Raw genomic sequence first — 24,958 nt, 5'->3', positions numbered from 1 at the left:
AAACAGTGAATGACCTTAATAAACAGAAAATAGCATTGGAAGACTCTACAGTATATGCAGAATAAGTTCTAAGACTCTGACTGAACACTTAGTGCAGATGAAAGGTTCGGTTTCCATGCTTGGAGAAAACCTAAGAGATGCTGGTAATTTGGACTTGAAAAGGAAGAGTGATTCAGAAATTGGTGTGCACTTAGATGTTCAGCCAAAAGGAGCTTTAAAGGAACAGGTTTATGGTGCTAAGTTAAATGGCCCTTTTAAAACCTTAAAAGAAATAAAATATCTACTTTATTATCTGAAGCAGATGAAGTAAAGAAAGACCTTATAGAACATATTAAAAATTTTAAGACAGAGTAAGTATCTTTGCAGTCAAAAATACACAATTTAGGACCCACCAGCAGAACAGGCCCAGAAACCCGCGGAGTGGCAGAGCCATCCCCGTGCCTGCAAGGTAGGCGGACCTGTGACCCACCAGCAGAACAGGCCCAGTAACCCGCAGAGGGGCAGAGCCACCCCACGCGCCTGCAAGGTAGGCTGACCTGCGACCCACTGGCAGGTCAGGCCCAGCAGCCGGCAGAGGGGCACAGCTGCCCCACGTGCCTGCAAGTTAGGTGGAACTGCGACCCTCCGACAGAACAGGCCCAGAAGCCCACCGAGGGGTAGAGCTGCGCCCTGCTCCTGCAAGATAGGTGGAACTGGAACACACCAACAGAACAGGCCCAGCGGCCCGCCAGACACATGGACCCGGTTGGGGGAAGGGCACAGCCACCGTGCAACTGCAAGGTAGGTGGACCTGAAACCCTCCGGCAGAACAGGCCCAGCAACCTGTGGAGGGGCAGAGCCGCCCCACATGCCTGCAAGGTAGGCGGACCTGAGACCCACCGGCAGTTCAGGCCCAGCAACCTGAGGAGGGGCAGAGCCGCCCCCGGGCCTACAAGGTAGGCAGACCTGCGACCCACCGGCAGAATGGGCCCAGCAGCCTGCCGGCATGGTAGGCACATTGCCCCAATTGGAGGAAGGGCAGAGCCACCACCCGTGCCTGCGATGGAGACTTTTGCAACCATACAAGAGCAATATAAATATATAGGGGGAAAAATCAATAATACAACAGTTTTACCAAGCAGAAAGAAAAATGAATAGTATGAAAAGACAAGGAAAGAAAGGACCACAAGCAATGCAGGTCAACTCAACTTTAGAAGAGGTAATATCGGCAGCAGATGGAATGTCAGATAAAGAATTCAGGATATACATGCTTCAGATGATCTGGAGTCTCAAGGAAGACATTAGACAGCAAAATCAGACAATGAAAGACCACTTCGACCACTTTCACAATGAATTACATAAACAAATCCAAGAAGCAAAAGATCAATTATACAGGGAGATAGAGGTTATAAAAAACAAACAAACAGAAATCCTAGAAATGCAGAAAGCAATAAACTAACTTAAAAACTCAATTGAGAATACTACCAGCAGAGTAGAACACTTAGAAGATAGAACATCAGAAAATGAAGACAAAGTATTTCAACTTGAAAAGAACATAGACAGCTCAGCAAGACTGTTAAGAAACCATGAGCAGAACATCCAAGAAACTGGGGCTGGGGATGTGGCTCAAGCGGTAGCACGCTCGCCTGGCATGCATGCGGCCCGGGTTCGATCCTTAGCACCACATACAAACAAGGATGTTGTATCCGCCGATAACTAAAAAATAAATATTAAAAAAAAAATTCTCTCTCTCTCTCCTTTCCTCTCTCTCTCTCACTCTCTCTTTAAAAAAAAAGAAAGAAAATCCAAGAAATATGGGATAACATAAAGAGACCAAACTTAAGAGTCATTGGGATACAGGAAGGTATAGAGGTCCAAACCAAAGGAATGAGCAATCTATTCAATGAAATAATACAAGAAAACTTCCCAGACTTGAAGAATGAGACAGAATGCCAAATCCTAGAAGCCTACAGGATGCCAAATGTGCAAAATCTTAAGACATCCACACCTAGACACATTATAATGAAGATGCCCAACATACAGAATAGGGAGAGAATTTTAAAAGCTACAAGAGAAAGGAAGCAGATTACATTTAGGGGTAAACCAATCAGGATAACAGCTGGTCTTTCAACACAGACTCTGAAAGCTAGAAAATCCTGGAATAACATATTTCAAACACTGAAAGAAAATAGGTTCCAACCAAGAATTGTGTATCCAGCGAAATTAAGCTTCAGGATGGAAGATGAAATTAAAACCTTCCACGATAAACAAAAGTTAAAAGAATTTGCAGCTAGAAAAGCATCTCTTCAAAACATCCTCCGCAAAATATTACAGGAAGAGAAAATGGAAAATATCAATGAAAACCAACAGCGGGAGGTAGTACAGAAAGGGGGGGGAAGTCAAAGAGAAAAACGAACCATGTTTAGTAACATAAATGAACAAATATGGCTGGAAGAACAACCCATATCTCAATAATAACTCTAAATGTTAATGGCTTAAACTCACCAATTAAGAGACACAAGCTAGTAGAATGGATCACAAAACAAGACCCAACAATATGCTGCCTTCAGGAGACACATTTGATAGGAAAATACATACATAGACTGAAGGTGAAAGGTTGGGAAAAATCATATCACTCAGATGGACTTCGGAAACAAGCAGGAGTGTCCATACTCATATCAAATAAAATAGATTTCAAGCCAAAGTTAATCAAAAGGGATAAAGAGGGACACTACATACTGCTCAAGAGAACCATATACCAACGAGACATAACAATCATAAATATATATGCCCCAAACAATGGTGCAGCTATGTTCATCAAACAAACTCTTCTCAAGTTCAAGAGTTTAATAGACCACCATACAATAATCATGGGAGACTTCAACACACCTCTCTCACCACTGGACAGATCTTCCAAACAAAAGTTGAATAAAAAAACTATAGAACTCAATAACACAATTAATAACCTAGACTTAATTGACATATATAGAATATACCACCCAAAATCAAGCATTACACTTTTTTCTCAGCAGCACATGGATCCTTCTCAAAAATAGATCATATATTATGTCACAGGGCAACTCTTAGACAATATAAAGGAGTAGAGATAATACCATGCATCTTATCTGATCATAAGGGAATGAAACTGAAAAAGAATGATAAAAGAAGTAAGGAAAAATCATGCATCACTTGGAGAATGAACAATAGGTTACTGAATGATCAATGAATTATAGAAGACATCAAGGAGGAAATTTAAAAATTCTTAGAGATAAATGAAAACACAGACACAACATATCGGAATCTATGGGACACATTGAAAGCAGTTCTAAGAGGAAAATTCATTGCTTTGAGTTCATTCCTTAAAAAAAGAAAAAACAAACAAATAAATGATCTAATACTTCATCTCAAAATCCTAGAAATAGAAGATCAAAACAACAGCAAAAGAAGTAGAAGGCAAGAAATAATTAAAATCAGAGCTGAAATTAATGAAATTGAAACAAAAGAAACAATTGAAAAAATTGACAAAACTAAAAGTTGGTTCTTTGAAAAAATAAATAAAATCGACAGACCCTTAGCCATGCTAATGAAGAGAAGAAGAGAGAGAACTCAAATTACTAGCATACGGGATGAAAAAGGCAATATCACAACAGACACATCAGAAATACAGAAGATAATGAGAAATTATTTTGAATCCTTATACTCCAATAAAATAGAAGATAGTGAAGGCATCGATAAATTTCTTAAGTCATATGATCTGCCCAGATTGAGTCAGGAGGATATTGACAACCTAAACAGACCAATATCACTTGAGGAAATAGAAGAAACCATCAAAAGACTACCAACTAAGAAAAGCCCAGGACCGGATGGGTATACAGCAGAGTTTTACAAAACCTTTAAAGAGGAAATAACACCAATACTTTTCCAGCTATTTCAGGAAATCGAAAAAGAGGGAGAACCTCCAAAATCATTCTACGAGGCCAACATCACCCTACTTCCTAAACCAGACAAAGACACTTCAAAGAAAGAAAACTACAGACCAATATCTCTAAAGAACCTAGATGCAAAAATCCTCAATAAAATTCTGGAGAATTGGATACAAAAACATATCAAAAAAATTGTGCACCATGATCAGGTAGGATTTTTCCCGGGGATGAAAGGCTGCTTCAATAAATGAAAATCAATAAATGTTATTCACCACATCAATAGGCTTAAAAATAAGAACCATATGATCATCTCGATAGATGTGGAAAAAGCATTCGACAAAGTACAGCATCCCTTTATGTTCAAAACTCTAGAAAAACTAGGGATAACAGGAACATACCTCCATATTGTAAAAGCAATCTATGATAAGCCTCAGGCTAGCATCATTCTGAATGGAGAACAACTGAAGGCATTCCCTCTAAAATCTGGAACAAGACAGGGATGCCCTCTCTCACCACTTCTGTTCAACATAGTTCTCGAATCACTGGCCAGAGCAATTAGACAGACGAAAGAAATTAAAGGCATAAAAATAGGAAAAGAAGAACTTAAATTATCACTATTTGCAGATGACATGATTCTATACCTAGCAGACCCAAAAGGGTCTACAAAGAAACTATTAGAGCTAATAAATGAATTCAGCAAAGTGGCAGGATATAAAATCAACACGCATAAATCAAAGGCATTCCTGTATATCAGCGACAAATCCTCTGAAATGGAAATGAGGACAACCACTCCATTTACAATATCCTCAAAAAAAATAAAATACTTGAGAATCAACCTAACAAAAGAGGTGAAAGACTTATACAATGAAAACTACAGAACTCTAAAGAGAGAAATAGAAGATCTTAGAAGAGGGAAAAATATACCCTGTTCATGGATAGCTAGAACTAACATCATCAAAATGGCGATATTACCAAAAGTTCTCTATAGGTTTAATTCAATGCCAATCAAAATCCCAATGGCATTTCTTGTAGAAATAGATAAAACAATCATGAAATTCATATGGAAAAATAAAAGACCCAGAATAGCAAAAACAATGCTAAGCAGGAAGTGTGAATCAGGAGGTATAGCGATACCAGACTTCAAACTATACTACAGAGCAATAGTAACAAAAACAGCATGGTACTTGTACCAAAACAGGAGGGTGAACCAATGGTACAGAATAGAGGACACAGAAAACAACCCACAAAACTACAACTATCTTATATTTGATAAAGGGGCTAAAAGCATGCAATGGAGGAAGGATAGCATCTTCAACAAATGGTGCTGGGAAAACTGGAAATCCATATGCAACAAAATGAAACTGAATCCCTTTCTCTCGCCATGCACAAAAGTTAAGTCAAAATGGATCAAGGAACTTGATATCAAATCAGAGACACGGCATTTGATAGAAGAAAAAGTTTGCTACGATCTACATACTGTGGGGTCGGGCTCCAAATTCCTCAATAGGACACCCATAGCACAAGAGTTAATAACTAGAATCAACAAATGGGACTTACTCAAACTAAATAGTTTTTTCTCAGCAAAAGAAACAATAAGAGAGGTAAATAGGAAGGCTAAATCCTGGGAACAAATCTTTACTCCTCACACTTCAGACAGAGCCCTAATATCCAGAGTATACAAAGAACTCAAAAAATTAGACAATAAGATAACAAATAACCCAATCAACAAATGGGCCAAGGACCTGAACAGACATTTCTCAGAGAAGGACGTACAATCAACAAGTACATGAAAAAATGCTCACCATCTCTAGCAGTCAGAGAAATGCAAATCAAAACCACCCTAAGATACCATCTCACTCCAGTAAGATTGGCAGCCATTAGGAAGTCAAACAACAACAAGTGCTGGCGAGGATGTGGGGAAAAGGGTTCACTTGTACATTGCTGGTGGGATTGCATATTGGTGCAGCCAATTTGGAAAGCAGTATGGAGATTTCTTGGAAAGCTCAGAATGGAACCACCATTTGACCCAGCTATTTCCCTTCTCGGTCTATTCCCTAAAAATCTAAAAAGAGCATACTACAGGGACACTGCTACATCCATGTTCATAGCAACACAATTCACAAGAGCAAGACTGTGGAACCAACCTAGATGCCCTTCAATAGACGAATGGATAAAAAAAAATGTGGCATTTATACACAATGGAGTATTACTCTGCATTAAAAAATGACAAAATCATAGAATTTGCAGGGAAATGGATGGCATAAGAGCAGATTAAGCTAAGTGAAGCTAGCCAATTCCTTAAAAACAAATGCCAAATGTCTTCTTTGACATAAGGAGAGTAACTAAGAACAGAGTAGGGATGAAGAGCATTAGAAGAAGATTAACATTAAACAGGGATGAGAGGTGGGAGGAAAAGGGAGAGAGAAGGGAAATTGCATGGAAATGGAAGGAGACCCTCAGGGGTATACAAAATTACATACAAGAGGAAGTGAGGGGAAAGGGAAAAAAATACAAGGGGGAGAAATGAATTACAGTAGAAGGGGTAGAGAGAGAAGAGGGGAGGGGGGAGGGGGGATAGTGGAGGATAGGAAAGGCAGCAGAATACAACAGACACTAGTATGGCAATATGTAAATCAATGGATGTGTAACTGATATGATTCTGCAATCTGTATATGGGGTAAATATGGGAGTTCATATCCCACTTCAATCATAGTGTGAAATATGATATATCAAGAACTATGTAATGTTTTGAACAACCAACAATAAAAATTTTTAAAAAAATTAAAAAAATACACAATTTAAAAGAGAATCAGAATCTTAAGCAGAAACTTAATATCATGATTGAATGATATAAAAATGTAATGAAATTCCAAAGAAAATTAATAGGAGAGAATAATTACCAGATAGAGCGAGAGGACAAACTTTCTAAACTAGATGAAAACATCAGCCATACAACTGAACAGTTGAAGACCTAAAGAAAGCAAGTCAATGAACTTCAAGAAGATTGGAGAGAACCATTCATTCTTATCAGGGGCAGATTATGAACTATAAGAAAAAAGCACATGATAATGAGCTAGTAGCTCAGAGTGCTAAAAGGTACCTCAAGATTTAAGGAAACAAAATGTTCACAACAGACAAAGATTATCTTAAAATGAGGTTAAATTAAACTGTTAGAAAAAGATCCTTATGCACTGATGATTCAAATAAAGCCTTTGCCAGAGAGCATTCCCCAAATGGTCCCTCACTATTGGGTCAACCTTCATCTGAAATGAGAGCTCCTCTTTTGGAAAAGAAAGGTCCACTAATGTTCTCATCTTTGGTGCCAGTGAGAGGAGAAAGAGGCTCAAAAGGCTTAGAGAATCCTCTGGGACCTCAGATTATCATAGAAAGAAGAAAATCAGGCTATGAAGGGTCAATTGATCCTCAGACAGTGCCTTATAATATTGGGACCCTGTCACATCCATGGGAAAATGCCTGTAGTATGATGATCCCTCCACCATATTCTGATCCATATCTTCCTCTACAAAGGCAGAATATTTATTATTCTAATTATTGTAGACTATCTGGACTGGCGAAACACTGAAGTTTTAATAAGCCTTGTTTGGTTAAAGTGGATGGGCCTCTGTCTTCTGAAATGGAATATAGTAAAAATGATACCAAAGTTAATTTTGGTAAAATTCCAATGTGCCTGATTTATCTCTCTTTGTTGAAAACCAAGCAATTGGCTCTAGCTTTGTTCTTTCATCTTCCCCTCCAGTCAGAGGTGTATTGTTTCTAGTGCACCAAGAAGTCAGTTTATGAGAATAGGACCTTATTTTCCTCCACCTTCTCCAGGAAACATGTATGGAGCATCTGGAGATGCATAAGTCAGTATTTTATCAGAGAGATGTCTTACGTATGTCCTAAGACATACCTAAGGAAGTGACAGGGTAATCCAACACTAAGAATGCAGGCCTTGGAGGTGGCTTGCCTGGGTTTGAATTCTGGCACTTTGGCCTCCTGTGCAAATCTCATTAAGTTAATCTTCATAAGCCTCTGGTGTCATGTTTGTAAAAATAGAATGCTGCACTTCTGAGGGCCCATGGGAGAATTATGGAAACAGAGTGGGTGGGACATGCAGTTCCAGCCACACAGCCTTCCTCATGAGGCCATGCAGGCTGTTCACAGGCCAGATGCTGAGATGAGGAGGGCTGTAACTCATGGGTGGGCTAGTCTGGTGATGGATTAATAATTTGAAAGAACTACTGGTTGATAACTTAGGTGGGTGTGGCTGGAGGAAATAGGTCACTATGCATGTGGCCTTGGATGACATCTGTCCCTGGCCCCCTTCCTCACTCTTTTCATCTCTCTGTTTTTTTTTTTTTTGTTTGTTTGTTTGTTTTTTGGAGGTGCTGGGGATTGAACCTAGGGCCTTGAGCACAGGAGGCAGCACTTTATCAACTGAGCTATATTCCTCAGCTCCCTCTCTCTCTATCTCTCTGCTTCCTGGCTGCCAGGAGCCCAGCAACTTGCCTCCATGACACTGTTCTGCTATGATGTTCTGCCTCACCTCAGACCTGGAGCAGTGGACTGGGCCCAAAATGGACAGAATCTCAGAAACATGAGCTCAAAATAAACTTTTCTTCCTCTAAGTGGATGCTGTCAGGTATTTTGTTCATGGTGATGACATCTGACTAACACGATGATTTTCATGGGTTAGGTCAGGTAAATGTTTTCTAGAGCTCATTATGAAGGACATACCAAAGACATATCTCTGATAAAATACTGACAGATGTATTTTACCATGGGCCAGAGCCAGGCACAGAGGCCGAGCCATTTGTGAAGTAAAGATTTCTGTCCAGTATTTGTAGGTGAGAGGGGAGAGTAGTCTGGTGGGCAGAGGTTTGCAGGACTGCCAGGTGCATGGCACAGGAGTTGAGTACAGAATGACTGAGCTCTGACGAAAGATTGTGCCAATGAGAGAACCCCACATGTATGAGGGCACTGAAGGAGGAGAACCAAGACCAGACATACCTGGAAGGTCAACCTTCCCCTTGGCTGAAGGACGTGCCTAAGGGGAGGCAAGGAAGAAATCACCTGGGTGGCCAAGGTGGGCCATCTTGTGGAAGTATTCAGAAAGGATGGGGACACCTGTGTGAGCAGGGGGCCAGGCTCCCAGGGTCCTGTAATTACTGCTGCACTGACATGGGGTATGGTGTCCTATGAGGTCTTGGTTTCCCTTTTTCTGAATACGAGCCTGGATGGGGGCTTGCTGGGTCATCTGGTAGTTCTGTTTGATATTTTGAGACTCTCATGCCATTTGCCCTGATCCCCACTGGCTACAGAGGCAGAGTTGCCTTCTCTCCACCCTCTGCTAGAAGGCATTCTAAGAAGCAGGAGGTGTTCTCTCTTGTTGGGTGATATGCATGTCTTTGATTGTTAATGGCATGGGGCAACTTTTCAGATGCCATTTTTATGTTGGGCAAATGTTGTCTTCAGTTCCACCCTCCAGATCCACTTTCTCCTTATTTACTAGAGGGGGTCTCATTCCATTTTTCACCATAAAACTGATCTTTTTTTCCCCCCATTTCTGTATGTTCCTTTACTTCTGTCTTTTGTTTTGAAAAATACAATATTCCAAGTTTTAATGAACACACTAATGGGTTCTCATTTGCTTTATGTATAGTTTAATTTAAAAATCAAAGCCTTCTAAATATCCATATGCATCCATAAATAGCACACAAATAACACACAGTATTTACGTTTTTATGGCTCATGCTGTAAACATAGTTTACTTTTCCCTCAGTGTCTGATTTTACTACCCCTCTGTGCTGTTCTGTGCTATGCTGTATATGTGATGTGTAGTTCTTCCTCTAGTTGCCCCTGTGGCAAGGTCCTGAGTCCACACTGCACTCATCCTTCTCCAACTTGGGTAACTTCCTCTGCCCTGTCTGTTTGGTTCGTGCTTCATCGAACGTGTTACAATACAACATGGTGTAATTATATCAATATGGTTCTTTGTTCTCTTTGACCGTAAACTCCTTTGGGGAAGAAACCCTGTTTGAATTTCCTCTGCATTCTGGCACTTAATGAGCTTGCACTGCACACAGCACACAGTCAGCTGAATGATGGAAGTGTGGCCGCGTGATGTGACAGGATGCACATGACGAGGAAAGTTATTTTCAACTTAGGAGCGAATTTCCCCCAGGAGCTCATGCTTGGTTACAGAGGACTGTGCAGTGATGGAGGGGTTCTTGACCCCCTGGAGGGGTCCTTGGACTGTCTAGCTGGGGGATGTGACTGCAGATTGTGTAATGTGGTTGATTTTATGGAGAAAATGAATTTTAAATTTTATTTAATTTTAATTAATTTAAATTTAAATAGTCATGCAGGGCTTGTGGCAGGATGTAAAGAGCAGATGATGCCTGCTGATAGCGAAAAATAGTTTTTGTTGTTGTTGTTGTGTCCTTAAATGATCATCCTGATGTAAGGGTCTGGCAAAGCGTCGGAGGGAGAGAACACAAGAGACCGGCTCCATGCAATTGGCAAAAGGGGTTTTATTGATTCAGCATGCTGAGGCTGCAGGCTCACTCGGGAAGATAGAGCAGCCCAGAGCCCAGAGCAGAGGTCAAGCAGTGCTTAAGTACACTTTTTGGAGTGGGTGGGGGCTTTGCATACATCAGAACAAGTCATCATGGGGCATGCAAAAATTGAACAACAACTCTGAGACATGATTAGTACATTTATTGGTGGGAACAGACTGGGCAGGGGTGATTGATCACTCCTAAGTGGGGAACACATTCAAACTGATTGGTTTTGGGGCTTGGATGCCTACGTGATGGGCTACTCAGAGTCCCAAGTTATTAGACAACCAGAGGAGTCAGTGAGAATATTTACTGGGCAGTTCAGGTATTTAACAGCTACAGGGATTACAGGTTTTGGGGGTAGCAGAGGAACTTAACAATACTTGGTATTATATTGTTTTAACCCAAGCCCTGCAGTTTAGAAACTTTACAATGTCCAGTCTTTTACACTTTAACTCAGGCTCTGCGTCTTAGAATCAGCTTAGAAATTTTACCTTTACGCTGATACTTAGGAATGATGAGTAATTTAGCAAACATTTAGCAAGGAGACAAAGTGGCCTACTGTGTGCTGGGTTTCTTCACCTCCGTGGCAAAGCCCGTGGTGCCTCTTGATAGGACTGTGGATGAGACAAGACATCTCTGCAAGGCCCTTCAGTGAGTGCTCATCAAAGATGGCAGCTGTCAGTCTTCTCAGCACTCAGCCATTACTGTGTAGTGGGCAGGGGTGATGTGGGTCTGACCTACAGCTTTGAGTTTGAACTCTTTGAGTTCGGAGAGGACAGAGTGGATTGTTGCAGCCAGAGCACCCCAATACCAGCTGTGTTCCTGAGACACAATGTTGGCATCATTGCTGGTTTTCCAGCCTGGGTCCTGCTGCCCACTGGCTGAGAGTGCCAAATATTTTAGTATCCTGAAGTATGGTCTGAGCACCTTGTTCCTTTTTGGCTTTTTTGAAAGGTTTCAGAACTTGTGATCTGTGTCTGGCTGCTGGCTGCCTCCCTCTTTAATTCAGCAGATCACAGGAGCCACTGCCCAAAGTCCAGCTATGGTCTTGCTGTTTTGCTGCCCACCTCCTCCAGGGTTCCTTCTTTCCTGGAAGTCAAAGTCCACTTCCTTGGACCTGGGTACATCCAGTCTGTCAGTGTCCTCTTCTCCCTTACAGGGTTCTGCTCCCCTGTGCCCTTGCCACTAGGGCCCAGCATGTCTTCAGCTCCCCCACAAGGTGCTCTTGTTGGTTGCCCATCGAGTCCACAATGCCTCTGTCCTCCCTTCCCGTCCTACCCATGTGGCCATTTCTCCTGGCTCTCCTTCATTCCAGAACTGTGACCCCAGTGCTCAGGCAAGCACTGCTTCCATGTGGAGAAGGCCCAGCCTCCTCACTGCCCCCACACCTGTTTCTGCCTGAGTTTGTGTCTGGCTGTCTCACAGAGTGATTATGTCCAGGGGTTTGCTTTCTAGACTTTAAAACCCATGAATAAAGAGGTGGTGTCTGAGTACCTGTGTCCCCACAGCACCACCAAACAAAGCACTGCAGAAGTTGAAGATTTGTTAAAACAAGTGAGTAAGTGAACAGTAGCCTCTCAGGATCAGGATCTGGGTCCTTCTAGAGCAGGGTTCTTTCCTAATGAGAAGGACCCCTAGAAACTCACAATGCAGCATTTTCTCCAGCGAAGTCTTCTGTGTATGAAACCGAAGAATGTATCTCTTCATTACAGAACCACAGGTCCCTCTGTAACAAGGATGTTCAAATATTTGCCAAGTGAGAATGGACACCCTGGAGAGCACAGCCCTCACTGGTGATTCTTACAAGCTAACATATGGAAACATGGGCTGTTTCTCATGTTGTTGGTAAAAGACAGCTTTAGCTCTTGCTTCACTGAGTGCACATGCACTTTTTAATCTTGCAGCCCAAGGCAGCATTTAAAGTGGCATTTACCTTGTTAGCTTCACTTTGAATTTGCTTCAGATTTAGGTGCAGTGTTGACATTTCTAAGAAAGCAACCTGCTTTTGTTCCCAATTTGGGGCAGTGAGCCTGGGACAGATTGCTGGTTAGCAGAGCTGTCAGAAATGTCTTTACCAGACGTCCTGATGTCATGACCCTGCACAACGTGCTGTGGGCAGGGCTTATGAAGAAGACGTGCTACATGCACAACATAAGAGAGAGTTTGATAAGTCATCACTGTGTACAGGGAGTGCTGTTGATTTCTGCATTAAACTATAAAAGCAACTGTTGAGTGCTGCTCTGTGACCCAAAATGGTAATAGAACAGAAGCTAAAAAAGGGTTTGAATTGACTACAAATGTAAATCTTAAAATTGAGCTGTTTCTTGTTTCTATAGTGGAAAATTAAATTAGCACATTATCAAGCTTGTGGGTGAGGCTGCACAGTGGGGCCTTTGTCAGAGCTGCAGGGAACGGGCCAGGATGGGTGTGAGCTCTTGGGGCAGCTAAGTTTCTATTCATGGTGAGATCTCCTTCCTCTGGTTGTCATTGCTGTTTTCACATCAAGGGAGGATGGGTGCTACTACTTGACAGTGACAATGACATTCCCCTGGGGGTTTATACTTTAATTTATGATGAGACAAAGAGAAGGAAAGGAACTTCAGCAGAAGAACAAAGAGAATAGCATCCTTGCAGAAACTTGCAAGTGGAAAGAAGCCAAGATAAGCGAGGGCTGGCCCCATGCTCTCTGTGGCCACACAGCAAACCCTGGTAAAAGCTGTTTCTTCTGAGGCGTGGTACCTGTAATGGGCCAAGAGGAGCAGCAGGGAGACTACCAGCATACCTCAGAGTACTTGCACATTTGGTGATTTTATCATGCTTTGTGATGTATTAAATTAGAATGTGAACATTTCTCCTTAACTGGGAAAGCCAGTAGTACAACATGGTATCTGCCTTTATAAACAGCCCTTGATAAAGAAGCAACATTCAGTGAATATGTTCTGAGAAAATGTCAACGACATTGCTGTTCATCAGGTGCTTAGATAAGTATCAGATATTGAATTTCCAATATTGAGTGCATGGTTGCATTGTCATAGTTACCAGCCATGCTGATGGAAGTTTTCATTTCTATTGTGCTTTTGTAAGACCCCAAGTACTTTGCCTAAATATTTGCTCTGGAACTCATAACACCAGTGGGGTTTGTGGATGTTACTCTCATGTTAAACTTGAGAAGACTAGGGTAGCAGAGGTTCTTGGGTTGTTAAAGAGAGCATGGTGAGAGTCTTACAGTTGGGAGCCAACTGTTTCTAGGTACAAAGCTAAAGAATCTTTCTCCAGTCAGTGCACAAGAAGAGTCCAGCAAGGAAGACAGCGCAACCCAGAGGAACGGCATTACCTACACAGTGCTGTGCACCTTTCAGTCTTTTGAGTGACTCTCCTGTTCCTCATCTTGGGGAAGTGAGCATGGATGGTGTCCTCTTTTGGTTTTGGTGTACCAGCATTTACTTGGCTGGCTATCCTCATCAAGCCCTCCTGGTTCTGATGGTTTGGGAATATCACGGAGAGTCTCCCCTTGTCCAAGCTGTAGGGAGCCCTCACCTTTGGCCTGCAGGAAGCCAACCTTTGCCCAGGGCCAGCTGTGCTCCTTGCATGCAGCTTCCATTCTGGCTGTCGAGTTGTTAATGGGCAAGAGGATACAGTCTTGAACCATTTTGTTTTTTTAAAGTAAGCTTTTTTATTTGATATATATATATATATATATATATATATATATATATATATATATATATATATATATATTTTGGATCTGCACACAGTACAGAGAGTTTCCATATCCTCAACACCAGGTTCCCATCCTACATGAGTGGGTACATTTTTCACAATGCTGAACCCATGTGGAAGCATTAGTGTCCAGGTAGGTGTTTGATTTTCCAGGTGTCCTTGCTTACCTTAGGTCCTTCTGTGTCCCAGGACCCCCTCCTGGATCCACCATGCCCCCATATGCTTCTTGGGACTGTGGCAGTTTCTCAGTTTTTGTGTTTTATTAGTTTTTTGTTTGGTTTGGTCCTGGGGATTAAACCCAGGGGTACTCTAGCTTCAAGCTACATCCCAAGCCCTTTCTAGTTTTTATTTTGAGACAGGGTCTCACCAAGTTGCTGAGGCTGGCAAATTGTGATCCTCCTACCTCATCTCCAGCTGGGATTATTGGCTGGCTCCACTGTGTCCCAGATTTTTCTTTTTTTTGATGACCTGGATGATTTTGATGAATGCTGATCAAGTGTGTTGTAGACTGTCCCTTGGCTGGGATTTGCCTGATGGTTTTCTCTTGAACACATTCCTGTTGGTGTTTGGGCAAAAGATTACAGAGCCTCTTCCCATGCTCTGGTTTTGAAGCTGCCTGCCATCACCTTGACTAAACTGCTGGTGTCAGCCTCTGTCATCTGGCTAAGGCAGCATGAGTCAGGTTTCTCCAGGACATGGGTGACTCTTGATAAAAGGGAAAACCCCTGGACAAGCTTAAACTGAGTTTATTTGAGCAAAACAATAAATGATTATGAATCACGCATCCCCAGGAACCAGAAGAGGTCCAGCCAGCAGTGTGACCTGGCAGGGTATGTGGAAACTGGAGCAGAGAGTGGGGACCATGTGCCTGCTCTGTTAGTGCCCCCTTTGACTGATGTCAGCCACAGAGATGGGACATCTTAACCATGTGTTCCATCAGGCCTGGGACAGAAGCTCAATCCAGTCAGTGTTCTGCATGTCCTTCTTCACCTTTTTACCTTCTGTATTGTGCACATTGCAGTAGGTGTCATGCAGCGAGCACCCTGGAGAAGCAAGGAGCAGGGATGGAGCCGCCTCCTTAAAGGTGGACTGTCTGCTGGTTACTCAGATTGCTTCCAGAAGAGGGACTGTCTACATGCCACACCTACCTGCTTATGTCATATGATTCCTGATACTTGTCTTGAATACTGACCTGGATATTATTGACCCATACCTTGTGTCATCTTGCCTCTTTGCTCCAGTTTTGTTCCCCATCATTTTTTGTGGAACTGCTTTGTCCCTTGACACATTCCATCACTTTTCAGGACTCTGTGTTCTTGGCTTTCTTTCAGTGCTTTTTGATGTTGGGCTCCACCAGAGGCTCTGGGGACACCTTGTTTCTTTTCTGTCCTTGCCTCACAGTCAGCTGTCATGCCAGAAAATTCTGATTCCTCTTATTGCAGAGTGAGATTGGAAAATGAGATACGGTGAATCTTCATTTTTAGCAAGGAGATATTCATAGGAAATGGAAAAGAGACAGGTAACATATGTGAATGTGTGCCTTTTAATCTGTTTGGGCTTCTTGGGGTCCCAGAGAGTAGCATCGAGTCCAGCTGGGTCTCAGTCCACAGGCAGGCTGGGGGTTTGTGCTACTTTTACAAACTCATTGAAGAGCAGAGCTTATGATTTTATGCCATTAGATACAATAGTACACAATGTGATTGCCAGCTTTTCACATAGTTGAGAAATATCAGATGCTTTCATAGATGGGCTTGCCTGAGAATTGAGCCTGCACTTGTTCCACAACCCATAGTCCAGTGAACTAGAGGCCCAAACTAAAGAGGGAAATGTTACATTTATTGGATAAGTGTGTGATGTGTGTCTGCTAAGCATGGAGGAGAGCCACCTTTTTAAACAGACTCATAAAAAAGCAAAATGAATAAAAGGGAATCTATAGTTAAATATAACCATACCAGCTTCTTTGAACTTGCATGACAAAGGACAGGAATCTAGCCCTAAGCTGGAAAGATGGTACATAAAGAATTCCTACAATAACAGTAAAAAGAGCAAGAAATGGAAAATGAGAAGTGGGAGCCTTCAGAAGGTAAAAAGGAAAATCAGAACAGCCAATCAAGTGAGTGAAGTCCATCTCACAAGACCTTGGGTGCCCCCCTACCCCAGCACCAGTGAGGTAGGATTCCACTGACCTCACGCTGTCAAGGCAGGTGCTGCAGGAGAATCCAAGGTGCCACCAAGAGTCAGCACTAGTGTTAGACCAGGACGCAAGAAAAGGCCACTGACTCCAATTAAAATCAAATTAAAGCAAGCTTATTATTTCGACCAGCCGGGCTGCCTCTCCCTCCCAAAATGGTGGGAACAAGACATCAACCCCCACCTTTCCTACAGCCCAGCTTTATAGCCCAGAAAGTTACACAAAAGGGGGGTTACAGATAACAGAACTCTGACAATCATCACACTAATGGTAGTTTTGTAAAGGTAAAATTTTTAAGCTGTTTCTAAGCCACAGAGCCTGAGTTAAAGTGTAAAAGACCGGACATTGTGAAGTTTTTAACTGCAAGGCTTGGGTTAAAAAGTAAAAGACCAATATTGTTACAATTTCTCTGCTACCCCCGGAACCTGTAATCTCTGTAGCTGTTAGGACAATACCCGAACTGGCCAGTAAATATTCTCACTGATCCTCTGGTTGTCTAATAACCTGGGGTTCTGTGAAGCTGTCACGAAGGCATCGCAGGACCTAAAACCAATCAGTTTAAATGTGTACCCCGCTTAGAAGTGACCAATCACCCCTGTCCAATCTGTTCCCGCCAATGAATGTACTAATCAGGTCTCAGAGTTGTTGTTCAATTTCCCCGCACCTCATGATGATTTGTTCTTATGTAGGCAAAGTCCCCCGCCCTCTCCAAAAAGTGTACTTAAGCTCTGCCTGACCTCTGCTCTGGGCTCTGGGCTGCTCTATCTTCCCGAGTGAGCCTGGAGCCTCAGCATGCTGAATCAATAAAACCCCTTCTGTCAATTGCATGGAGGCGGTCTCTTGTGGTCTCTCCCTCCGACGCTTCGCCGGACCCTTACAGTTTACATTTTTTTTTTTTGCTGGCCCCAACATCAGAATTTATGAGGACCATTAGAGCCTCAGAGAGGGTCGTTGTCTGGCCAGGGAAGGCCAATATTTATGAGGTGTCACTAAAGTTTCAGAGAGGGCTGCTATCTGGTCAGGGAGCCATCTTGCCACAAAGCCATAAAAAGATAATTTGGGCTTTACTATAAATTACTGCAAATTCTGAACCTGCTTGGAATGCCTGCCCGTGCCTTGAACTCATATGCAAGGCAAGCAAATGCTCTGTCAATTAGCTGCAACCCTATCCCTAAAAATTAATTTTGAAAAAAGAAAAAAAAATTGTACAGATATCTCACAAAAAGGAAAAAAAAACACAAAAAGTTTAGCTCTTAACAAAGGCAAATTGTTTTTCTAACCATATTTGCCAAAGATCCAAGAGCTGCCATGGATTGCTGAGGAGAAACTAGCCTTCATGTTTAGAAGTCGGGTCATTTTGTTCTAAACACACCTTTTATGCCCCTAGAACATGGATCACTGTGGTTTTTATTTCTTGCTCCTTTACAAATGGCTTTTCTTGCTTCTGCTTTCTAATTCATCCTCTTGCCTGAAGATTCACTACTTTTTCAGTATGCATTAAGATGAATATTCATTGATTATAAAAGCAATAATTTTCAGATAAAAAGGACTTATTTAAGAGGATTGTAAGGAAGAAATCCTATACAAGAAATTAAAGAGGTATCCTCAGTCCTCTGGCAGAAATGGAACAGGACATTCCCTTGCTTGTATTCTGAGTAATGAAAACTTGAGCCTATTGCCACCAGTTCTTCCCATACTCCTGTGGAGGCTGGGGACAGTGACCTGGCTGTTCTGGAGCCTCTTTCCCCTGGAAAAGATGACCTGTGAACCCAGCTACAGAAATCTGTAAGTGCACCTCTACCACTGGGAGAGGACTGGAACTGAGACTCCTGAGGAATCCAGGAGAAATGGGTACTTTGATGGTTTCTCCAGCTTCCCAGTTCTCAAGAGCAACCCTCATTAACCTGCTCTATTGACCCCTTATTCCTGTGATTCTTGAAATTGAAGAATGGTAAAAACTCTCATGAAATCATGAACATCTAGTGTTTTCTTAACCAGTAGAGACATAAAGGTTTCACTGCTGGTGCACAGAACTTTCTGTGTTCCAGTTGCAATACTAGTATGGGATCTCATGACTCGGTTCCCCCACCTCTATCTCTTTTAAAGCTGCAAAACAGAACACCTCTGCTTGAAGGCACCATTCATCCATACCTCCCTTGACTATTTGCCCAGCACTTGGGACACATGATTGAGCAAACCCATTTCCTGTACTTATGGAGCTTATCCAGTGGTAGGATGGCCTGCTGTAAAGGCCAGAAAGGGAAATCCTTAGCTTTGCGACCCCCACAACCCTTCAGCCCTTCTGCTGCTGCTTCAAAACAGTCACAGCCTCTGCAGCCACAGACAAAGGGGCCTGGGTGTGCTCTAGCAAAATGTAATGTGAATATTATTGGTAATTAATAGCAGGTGGGGGGCTGTTGAGAGCCACAGCAGAGTCGGAATGGCCCCTGGCTTTTTGCCAGAAGTAATGGTTGAGAGATGAGCAATTAAGATGATGCTGGATTGATTCCGTTGTATTTTAGACCTTTACTGTTGGCCAACTACTTTGGAGTTCTCAGAGCGACCCTATTCCCAGGGCAGGGTCCATATACAACTCATTCAATCCAACATCACAGCAATTATATACAGCTTAACTCAAATCATCATCTCAATGGTTCACTGGCCTCCCTTTTAACCATTCCCTCTGGCAATATGCCAGGCATCTTTCTGACTCCACTGTGGCTCTCAACATCCAGGGGCCTAGGTTTGGCTGGAGGGCTGTACTTTGCTTATCTCTGATCTAGATAATAAACTTAACAAAAGGGAAACTTACAATATTATTAGAGGATAACAAAGAAAAGGGATGGTGATTTGGGGTGTGGGGCTGAGAAGGTGACACCCAGAAAGCCTTGGGGAGCTACAGACAGCCCTGGGCTCTGAGGGTGGTAGCTGCAGGCAGAGAAGGAGTGTTGTCTTAGCTCTTTACTGCTTATGTTCCTTAGGAGAGTTCTTGCTTCTTTAGCCATTGTAAGCCACCAGCCTGCCCCTCAGGACTCTCTGTCTCATCTTTTCTTGCTCAGCTTTAAACCGACCTTGGATTTCTAGATGCTGCCTAGTTGACAGCTGTTTCCAGTTTGTGATGGACATGGAGGGGAAAAGAGAATCAAAAATAATCCTTCAGTTTGCACACTGATCCCCAGGTTTCTCACCCCTTTTATTAAGAAGTGGGGTGCATTTGGGTAAAAGATAAAACCATGTTTTGAGTTTTGTTTTTGTTTTGGATATTATTTCACTCACATGGCTTAAATAAAGTAAATATTCTAATATTCTAAAAAGGTATTTTTCTTCATTTTTTATGTTACCATGCTTTTGTGCTTTGCTTAAAAATTAACCAGAATCACAGTGGATTTCCTTTTTTGTGTTTCCTAAAATTCCTGTCTACTGATAAAAGCAGACCTGACCATTTGATGCAGTTTCTTAAATAAAAAGAGGCCTTGATGCATTAAGCAGAGGCAGATTCCTTTTCTCATTTTTCGGACTTTCACATGTCTTAGGTGTTGGGAAAACATATAATGGCAGCAGCACCCCAGAGATAAACCCCAACATGGTGTCTAACGATCCTCTTTCTCCTCTTTGTTTCTTTCACTGGTGCAAAACGTCCCCGCTGGCGCCAAAGTTCAAATCCTGCTGGTGGGAAGCCTTAGCCCCTATAAGAAATAACTTCTTGGGCTCTGGAACTGACATATGGAAGAGCTTGCCAATAAATGGGCAACCTGTTATCTACCTCAGCCCTGCTACCTCTCCTTAGACCAATATAAACACACAGCCTTTTGTAATGAAGTGGAACCTCTTTGTTGATCTGTGTTGTGTGGTGTGGCATCTTTCAGTCTTACATTAGGAAGCATTGCAGAGGTTCATGATGAGTTCCACCAACGTCTCTGTGTGAAGATTCTTGTGGGATTTAATTTTCTTGGATACCTGCTATTCTATTTCAAATTTAAGTTGATTCAAGTGCAATGTTCCTAATTCCATTAAATTTGTGGTGTCTCACACTGGCTAGAGGAATGGCATCACATAGGGTTCCTTCTACCTACATTTTCTTTTATTTTGCTTATCCCAAACTAAGATTGTGTTCTGTCTCTTTGATCAGAGCAACAACAACAATTTAAAAAATAGGAGAGAGAGAGAGAGAGAGAGAGAGAGAGAGAGAGAGAATCTCCAGTGAGAGAGAACACATTTCCTGCCACCATGCTGGAGCTATAAGAAGTAGCCCAACCACCTCACTCAGATCTGCTGAGCCATAATGTCTGACCTATTCCACACAAGACTTGTGCAGCTCCCAGCACAGTCCTCCCTGTTACTCTTTGAGACTATGCTTGTCTGCAATTCACAAAAAAATCCCTCTAAAAAAAAATCCCTTTAAAAAAAATCCCTCTTTATCCCAGACACAGGAGCCCCAAGGTGGCACTCAAGGGCTTGTTCTGTTAAGCTCAAATTTGGGACCCCCAAAAGACCACCAGAGACCCAAGATCGATGTAAGCAGCAAAGAGGTGTTTATTGCGAGCTAGCTCTGTCCTCCGCACGCACACACAGCAACTGGTGACACTGAGATGCCCTGAACCCAGGGTTTGCAGCATTTTTATACATTTTTTGGAGAGGCCAGGGACTTAACATACATCATAGCCTCTTTAGCAAATCATCACACACCACAGGAAAATCAAATATCAACTCTAAAACATGCTTAGCACATTCACTGGCAGGAACAAGTTGTCTAGGGGTGATTGGTCAGTACAAAGTGGGTATTCGTTTGAACTGATTGGTTTAAGCCAAGAGGGGTGTACGTGCTGAACTACATGGTTTCCCAACATCATAAACTACTGGGAGGGTCATCTGGCATGCCAGGTATTTCCCTGTCTCACGCTGATTGGTGGCTGCTAGGGGGCTGCTATAGGTCCCCACCTAGCCTGACTGAGTCAAGGACACCTGGCGCAGCAGATCTCTCCTGTAGATAAACAACTTAGCAGGGTGGGAATGTGCCTAGGAACGCTCTGTGGGTTTTTCCAAGGACAAAGGCCATGTCCCTTCCTTGGACAGGCTTTGCTCTGAGGTAGAGGCTGGTTTTTCAGTTCTACAGAAGCCCTATAAGCTAGGTGAGAGCAGGAGGATAAATTCAAAGTGGTAAAGAGAACTAAAGAAAAACTCACCAACCAAGAATCCTTTGTCCAGCAAAACTGTCCTTCAAAATGAGGAGGAAGTAGGTGATAACTCTCCCAAAGAAAAGCCACATTTCCCACCACGAGGTCCCTGGAACTGCTGAAGAGAATGTATTTGAAACAAACAAAATTACTAATTAGCAACATAAAACATTTTAAATCACAGACATCAATACAATAAGTAATACTGAGTCAATATTTCTCAGTATGTAGAGAGAGAAAAATATTTAAGACATCTATAGAGCAAACAGATTGTCAAGATACATAGTACAAAGTGATGGAAATGCTGACATCAAAAGCATAAAATGTGTGTTTTAAGTAGATAGTCAAAGCACAGAGTTGTATATGATTGAGATTAAGTTGTTATCTGCATAAAATAATCTAAGATTTTTATATAAGCTGTGGTAACCACAAAGCAAAAATCTACCTCAGAAGCACAAAACACAAATAGAAGAGAGCCTAAGCACACCAGGTGCTGTGGGTCGAGTATGTCCCCAAGGGTTCACATGTCAGGGGAGCATCAGTCTAGGGTCTCTGCATACCCACTTTCTTAGTCTCCCAACACCCATGACTGCCCCAGCAGGAAGGGAAGGTGAGTGGGCAGTAGCACTCAGGGTGTACCCAGGGCTCCATGGTCTGACTGCCAGGGCTGGACTTCTGGTCTCAGCAGTCACTGGTTCTGTGATTACCTTGGGCAAGTCACTTAATCCCATGAAACCCCACTCAAGCCCTGAGCAACAATAGGGGGTACTTTTCAGGGTTACCTCGGAGGGTTATACAGAACAACATAGGAAGCACCTGACCCTTATTCAGGATGGCTCTGCTGTATCACATCCCTGTGAGCTCTGAGCCACTGTCCATGGGATCTAGCACCTGGCCAGGGTCAGGATACCCAAAAGTCAGTAGTCAACTGCATAGTAGTTCTTGTTACCCATGGCATATCTGCTCTTGTGAAGTCACCTCAAACCCTGAGCCAGTGAATGTTGGGGTGCTGATCCTAGATGAAGCAGGGTCAGGTGCCTGCCAGCCTCTGGTCGCATTTGCTTGCAGCCACCCATCAACATGTCACCTTGTGCTTTCTGTTTGAGACACCTTAATTGATACAAACTGCCAATTGGTTAGCATGAAACAGGGAGAGTAGTGGCACAGCTTGTGTTGGAAGGGAGATTCTGTGATGTGTGTGTTCTCTGTGAGGCTGTCTAAGCCTTCCTTTCCTCAGGAGCACAAGAGCAATTCAGCATGATGTATGGAGGTTGTTTTAAACAAGACAGGTGGAGAAACAGACACTTGTTTACAGTGTAAGAACAAAAATGAAGGCAGAAGCCTCATTCCACCTCAGCAGGGAGCATAGCTATCAGGTGTCTCTGTGCACATGGGCACTGACTTGGGGGTTACAAGTAAGTTTTAGCAAGCAGTAAACTTGCAAATACAGAATTGGAATAATGAAGATTGGCTAAACCTAAGATGGAAACTTCTGGAAGATGTTTACTATTACTATTGTTCTCACTAGAAAGGCACTGAAGGACAGGGGCACAGTGAGACCTCTCTTCCATCTGGCAGTTCCTTAGGGTGCCCCGGGGGAGCATGGGAAACAGAAATCCATCTCCAGGTTGCTCTGTGCCAACCATCCCCCACTTTCCTCCTATACTTTCTCTTTTCATTTCTTTTCTTTCATATTTCTTGCCATTTGCAAGGGTCTGGATTGAAGTATAACGGTGGCTACAAATACCACTTGCCATCTCTCATCTCCCAGGAGCTGTAGGACTGGATGCTGGGAGGAGAAGACAGACATGCAGCAGCCAAGCTGCAGGAGACAGGTGACCTCATGGACACATTGCTGAGCCCAGATGGAGATCCCCACATCATCCTTCTGACCTCCCTGTCCTGCTTTGCCAGGAGACTCAGTCTTATGAACAGAAACTTGAACACTGGCCAGAGCTCAATTCTGTGGACACTCCTTAACACAGATCCCACCTTGACAGATGTCTGGGGTCATCTGGGAAATTCTTTGATTTTCCCATAAATTTCCTTAAGTGTCTATCTTCTCTCTCTAATGTCATTGTTGGTTGTATTCCTGGATGACATACTGCCTTTCTGGAGAGGATGAATTGCAAACATTACTCACATTGATAGTCCAAAAAATAGAAGCAGGTGGCATCGCTTCTATACCAGACCTAAACTATACTACAGAGCAACAGTAACAAAAACAGTAACAAAAACAGGATGGTACTGGCAAGAAAACAAACTGGTTGACCAATGGTACAGAACAGAGGACACAAAGACTAACCCACAAAATTAAAATTATCTTATATTAGACAAAGAAGCCAAAAACATACACTGAAGATAAGATAGCATGTTCAACAAATGGTTCTGGGAAAACTGGAAATCCATATTCAACAAAATAAAATTATACCCCCATCTCTCACAAGAAGTGGAAATCTTGAGAATGTGTACATACTGCAAGGAGGAACATGGCAAAGCAAGAGACTCTACAGAGCATAGGCCAAAAACAAGAGGTGGAATACTTCTTGAAGCTTCAGGAAGTGACTTGAACAGGAGTGTGACTTCCTGCAACTCTTTGTGCCAAGATAGGAAAGGGACATTCCTTCATTCCTGGAAGTTGGAAGATGTCTTCCCAGAGATGTGGGCAGGTCACCTTCATTCCTGGAAGTTGGAAGATGTCTTCCCAGAGATGTGGGCAGGCTGGAGTTGGTATGGGGAACCACAGAAAGCAGGTGTCTGGAAACCAGTGTAGACAGTGCAATGTCAGGGGCTAAACACCCAATTGGAACTGTGAGGACTCAGGTAAGAGACTTCAGTCTCTAATAATGTGTCTACTTTATAATATTTTTTTCTTGAAAATTGGCTTATAAATGACATTTTAAAAAATTCTTCCTCTTTCATCCAGAAAGACAAATCAGAGAGTTGTGTGCTCATTATTCTTGGGCCTGGGCAATAACAAAAATTTAGGCAGATGATCTGTAAAGGTCAGGTGAACGTTGCAGGAAAAGACCACCAAGAGACTGTCTCATGCAACAGCAAAGGGTTTATTGGGGGTCCAGCATGCTGGGGCTCCAAGCCTACCTCGAAGAGGTAAAGAGCAAAGAGCCCCAAGAACAGCTTGAGCAGAGCTTATATACATTCTTTGAAAAGGGCAGGGACTTCACATACAGCATAACAAATCATCTCACGCAGCGGGAAAATCAAACAACAACTCTAAAACATGATTAGCACATTCACTGGTGGGAACAAGTTAGGTAGGGGTGATTTGTCAGGACAAAAGGGGTATTCGTTTGAACTGATTGGTTTAAGCCAAGAGGGGTGTACGTGCTGAACTACATGGTTTCCCAATATGTTATTAACCACCATAAACTACTGGGAGGGTCA

This window comes from Callospermophilus lateralis, chromosome 13 (genome assembly GCF_048772815.1).
Source record: "Callospermophilus lateralis isolate mCalLat2 chromosome 13, mCalLat2.hap1, whole genome shotgun sequence".
In the NCBI taxonomy this organism is placed as follows: Eukaryota; Metazoa; Chordata; class Mammalia; order Rodentia; family Sciuridae; genus Callospermophilus; species Callospermophilus lateralis.
The sequence above is the reverse complement of the archived record's forward strand: the minus strand, read 5'-3'. Positions refer to the sequence as shown.